Genomic DNA, 6000 nt, shown 5'->3' with positions numbered 1-6000 from the left:
TTGTCTGTGCATGTTGCCAGAGAAAAGAAGTTAATCTAATAAGGAGTGGTAATAATGCACATGCTTCCTTATACTAACAAAACTGCATCCAAATTTTGAATTGAGAACATAATTGAAAATTCTTCTTGCCTTGAAATTCTTCTTGCTAACTTGAATAATTCTCTCATCTCATCTGTTGTGTACGCTGACAACCATGGCCAAACGTTGTCCTTGACGTTGGCTTCTCCGAAATCCATCCACTCCAAAAAGAACACCTGATCGTGCCATGAAGAAAACAAAGTATCAGGTCACATGCACAACGAAATGAGTAGGAGCAGCCAAAAGTACACAAAGCACCATGCATGCACCGATGCACGTAGATCAATCAAAAAGATGGGCGAAAAGCTGATCTATGCTAGCGATTACATGAACGAGTTCTTTTATCTGTAATTGAGCCCGAATCCGTGCGTGGAACACTATAATCAGATCTTGAACTTTCCAAAGCAGCTCTAGTCAATCGGATTTATCCACTGTTAGGATCGGCTTAGGACCAGATTTTATGCCTGTAATTAACTCTACATCGGCTGCCGTCATAGATCTAACTTGTTTATCAGGGAATATCATTGTTCTCTTAGCCGGATCTATACATCTAAGCAAGCTCCAATACATCTTCTTGTCAGCACCACCAGAGGCTCGTGTTGTAAGAGTGTAGCTAAACCGCTCGGCTTGAGCAGAGGGTAGGAGAAGGTAGAGATGCTGGTCACCTGGCCGGTGTTGAAGGCGCACCTGATGGATGGAATTGCAGCGGCGTCACCTCCTTGCAAGCTAGTTGGTTTTTTCGGTCCCCGGTTGGTTTTCTTGCTTGTTCAAGCTTTCGGAGCGGTGGTGTGGCATACTGGGGTTGCTCCAACGGTTGCAGATATCTTCCCCGTCATAGTGCACGTCGTCATGTCGACGGAAAACGTTGCCCTGTACAAAACCTGTACCGCATGCATCTATCTGTACCAACCGAACACGTTATAGGATGCCCGTTATCAGCGGACGGATGCCGTGGGCCATGTTACGCATTCAATCACCGTACGTGCTTATTTACGTCTGTGTACATACCGCCCTACACTATGTCCCCACCACGAACAACTTGTTTCATTGGTCCACGTATCGGGATCAGCGCTCGTCCACGCTATCGCCGCTCTCGCGTATATACGCCTTTTTATGATACACTCCATAAACTATATAATATACTAGATTTATTAAATACTACATACTTCAAACTTTCTTAGAAGGAAAATACTCCATACTTTCTTGAAAGGAAAACACTTCATAGTTTGTTAAAAGAATACAACATACTACACTCCATACTTTCATAAATGGAAAATACTCCATACTTCCTTAACAAAATACAACATACTGCATATGCATTAATTTCTTATAAATTACTCCATTTCATATACTCCTCCTTTGAGTGTCCATACTTTCTTGAAAGGAAAATACTTCATACCTTGTTAACAGAATGCAACATACTACACTCCATACTTTCTTAAATGGAAAATACTCCATTATTTCTTAACAAAATACAACATACTGCATACGCATTAATTTCTTATAAAATTACTCCATTTTATATACTCCTCATTTGAGTGTTCACTCTCTATTAAAAAATACAGAGTGTTTACCGTTAAAAGTGCATATCAGTTGGCCTTTGATGAGACGCACAGATATATTGCTTCTGGTTCTAGTTCGAGACCAGATGGTCGTCGTGATTGTTGGAAATATATTTGGTCATGCAAGGTGCCTCCAACTTTCCGCAACTTTGCTTGGAGACTTGCGACAAATTCCTGGAGAACACGGCAAAAGAAACACAAGATGGGGCTGGCAGATGACGATCTAAGCCTAGTGTGCGCGTCTAAAGTGGAGGAAAACTTACATCCCTTTGTTCGGTGTAATCTGGCTCTGAAATTTTGGCATGTTATGGACGAGGTATGGATGCTACCGCCATTGTTGTCATTTGAAATTATGGGAGGGAATGGCTGTTCCACGTGCTTGAGCCTTTGCCTGATATAGAGCGGTCATTATTACTCATGACGCTTTGGCGAATATGGCATGTACGGAACAAAGTTGTGCACCATAAGCCTCCTCCACCAATGGAAGTGTCCAGAACATTTCTTGTTAGCTATCTTGTTCCTTGATTGGCCTCAAAAGAGAGCTATCTGCAGATCCTAACAAGGACAAGACTATCATCACTTATGAAAAAACAGTGAAGAAGCAGCATGTGATAATGGAATCAGGGGTGCAGCCCTAGTGGTGTCCCCCAAAGGGTGGCTGGGTTAAATTCAACACCGATGGTGCCTTTGCTGATGATTGTAGTGCCGGTGCAGGTATGGTACTTAGAGATGAAAAGAGCAGTATCATTTTCTCTGCTTGCAGGACTCTTTTCTCTTGTCGTGATACACTTGAAGCTGAGTTATGTGCTTGCATGGAGGGTCTCTTTCTTGCCATTCAACGAAGTGAATTGTCAATCATTGTGGAGATGAATTCTATAGTTGCAGTGAAGTTGATCCAAGCACGGGAACAAGACAGATCAGTCTATGCTTCTGTCATCAAGGAGATTAGGCATCTTATGGGCATACGTGAACGTTGTATTACTCATATTTACCGCACTTAAAATAAAGTTACACATAGTTTAGCTAAATTTGCTAGAGTTGAGGGCACAACTATGACATGGTTATCATCTGGCCTGGATGTTCCGCTGGCTCTAACTTCTGATGATTCTAAGGATAATGTGATTGAGTAATACAATTTTTCACTCGCAAAAAAAAAAGAAACTTGATGCATGCATGCACACAGTTAGCTAGCCCAACAAACTATAACATGTGTGTCCTACTGTGCTATGTGCAATCATTTTTATACAAACTTCACACTCCATACTACCTATTTTTAACAAAAATTACCACCGTATTCTGACTAAAGATTTTCCTTCCACCAGGACTATTCAGTCCATAACTCAAGCATTTTCGTTCGTCGCTGGCTAAGGCCTTGTACAATGGGAGGTGCTTAGAAATTTCTAAGCACCTCTCTAAGCACCTCCCATTGTACAAGGCCTAAGGAGCTTTTCTCGGACACAGTGAACAGAACGGCTTTTTTTTCTCAAATACACACAAGTGTGCGTACTTTATACAAAAGGAGATAGAGGGGGTAAAGAGCCCCCCTCCACGTTGGGTTTACATAGTTCTTACAGGAGAAACCAAAAAAAGGTGGCCCATTGCCTTGCTGCCTTAGCTAAATCAGAAGGTCGTCATTTTCTGGCTGCTAGTGTCCCTGAAGTTATTAGTGAATCCTTGAAGAATGATTGCAGTTTGCCACCTGAGTGATGTTGTTTCACTGTGTTCGCTCGGGAAAAAAGTGCTCTAGCTAGATGGTTATCGGGTCATTGTAATGAACTTCAATGCTACTAGATCGGTGTCCAGCGTACCAAACCGTACGTACGTCGTCGGAAGAACATGCATGCATAAAGTTTGGTATAGATGAATTTTCAGCGGACCTAGATGGATTTTCAGCGGACCACCCACCGGCGATCTAGCTCGGTACTGATGGAAATCCGGTGGTCGGATGGCACACACCTCGGCCGGAAGGAGGACAGGATTGCAATCCGATTGTCCATGAGGCCATGGGGTCGGACTGAGAGGTCCTAGACCTGGCCAGGTTCTTCCAGATCCGTGCCAACCAGGTTAGAAGAGGAGACACCTTGTCACGTCCTCGGCTACTACCCAAGGCCCACCAGAGGAGCAAGACGGCCTGGCACGGCCCAAAAGGAAGAAGAGGCCCAACCGGCTTTTCGATCCAGAGACCTGAGAAATGTAGGTTAAGTAGCTGTGTGTGCGTGGTGAGGAGGCACGGCCGAGTACTGAATGTAATCTCATCCCCATCCTCTATCTCTCTCTCTCAAAACTGCGCCTCCTCTCTGAATCCCTCCTCCTTCCCCAAATACTGCTTGTATCTTCATGGATCTGATGAATTGAGTAGAGAGGGCATAACATATGGTATCAGATTTGCCAGGTTATCTACAGCGACCCACCTTCTCCACTCGGCAGCAGAGGCAAGCGGTGGCGATGGAGCAGCGCGTGGATGAGTTGGCGGCGGCGCTCAAGCTCATACAGGAGCAGGACGCCTCCATCCAGAAGGCGTTGGTGGCGTCCACGACCCTTTTCGAGGAGATCAAGCCGGCCGTCGTCGATCTAGCAGGCTGGAGACCGACCTTGGATCAGGCGGTGGCTGATCTGAGAATGGATCTGGGCGGAGTTCGACGCGACCTCGACCACGTCATCCGCAACCCGATTCTGTCCATGAAGCCGACGGATCTGCCGCCGTTGGTGACGGAGCCACCGCCGCGCTACACCTTCGTCGCTGCGACGGCCACCCACAGGCCCGATGGCCGCCGCGATGACACAACTTTCCGGGGGGCGAGAGCGGGGGTAGTGACTACCCTTGTTCCACCTCCGGTCACGGGTACGTCCGCCACTCATGAATCTCGCTCGCGTTCGCTTGTTCGTTCGCCTGAGCCGCGTCAATTTTCCTCTGGGTTAACCCATTTCCGCCAGCCTTCTCGTTCGGGCAGTCCAAGGCGTGTGCGTTCTTCCCTACCGCCACGACCTAAGATGGATTTCCTTCTGTTTTTGGGGGAGCGGCCGCGCAGTTGGAAACGCAACTGTGAGTCTTACTTTAGAGTTTTTCATCTGGATCAGGAGTTGTGGGTGGATACGGCAGCAATGCATTTTGCAGGGCCTGCCATGATTTGGTTAGAGAATGGGGGGTTTTATCTCAGTCATATGGAGTGGGAGCAGTTCTGTTCTCTGGTCTGTGACCAATTCGAACGCAACGAGTACAATTCTCTGTTGCGTCAACTATTTCATTTGCGGCAAACGGAGTCGGTTTCTGAGTACGTTGCTCAGTTTAATGATCTGATGCATTCGCTCTTAGCGCATAGCAGTTCTTGGGATCCTGCTCTGTTTCCGTCCCGCTTTGTTGATGGTCTTAAGGATGAAATTCGGGTTGTTGTTCTTGTTCACAACCCTCGCGACATGGATACTGCTGTTTCCTTGGCATGTTTGCAGGAAGAAGCGCTGGAAATTTCTAAAAGGCGTGAATCTCGTCGCACGAACAGTAGTGTGGGGAGTCGATCCCATTTGCGTGGTGCGATGCCATTGCCTCCACCACCCGGACGTCCTCCTCCAGTGACTGATGTTGCAGGGGATCGGAAAGCTGCGCCCAATGCTATGGCGCACTCGACTCCATCGACTGATGAGCGGTTGACGACCCTCCGGGCCTATCGCCGTGCAAGGGGGCTTTGCTATCTGTGTGGTGAGAAATGGTCCAGGGATCACAAGTGTGCTACTGCTGTGCAATTGCATGTTGTGCAGGAGCTGTTTGATGTTTTAGGCATTTCTGGATTTGACAGTCAATCAGATCAGTCAGACTCCGCTAGTGAGTGCCATACAATTTCCAGAGCGGTAGTAGATGGTACCATCGCTCCTCAAACGGTGCGCTTGCAAGGATCCATCCAAAAGCACAAGGTGTTGATGCTCATTGACTCGGGGAGTTCACACAGTTTTGTCAGCTCTACGTTAGCAACTCGCTTGTCTGGTGTGGTGGCGTCCACTCGTTCCCTTCGGGTGAGTGTGGCTGATGGGGGACAAATGCAATGCACTCATGAACTTCCGGCTTGTCAATGGAAGGTGCAAGGGCATAAGTTCAGATCAACCTTGAAGGTGCTGCCGTTGGGGTGTTATGACATGATTGTTGGTATGAATTGGCTGGAGGCACACTGTCCTATGGATATTCATTGGGGTCAGAAACAGCTGCGGTTTGAGCATCACGGACAGAGTATTTTGCTGCAGGGGGTTCAGCCAAATACCCAATAGTGTTTTCAGTTGTCCTCGGCTCAGTTGAATCTTTTGATGGCCAACAATGATGTTCATAGAATTATACATGTGTGTGCTGTTGAGTGCGAGCCGGACAGTGCAGTTT

Source organism: Triticum aestivum, chromosome 3B (assembly GCF_018294505.1).
Source record: "Triticum aestivum cultivar Chinese Spring chromosome 3B, IWGSC CS RefSeq v2.1, whole genome shotgun sequence".
Taxonomy (NCBI): domain Eukaryota; kingdom Viridiplantae; phylum Streptophyta; class Magnoliopsida; order Poales; family Poaceae; genus Triticum; species Triticum aestivum.
This window is presented reverse-complemented; position numbering follows the sequence as displayed.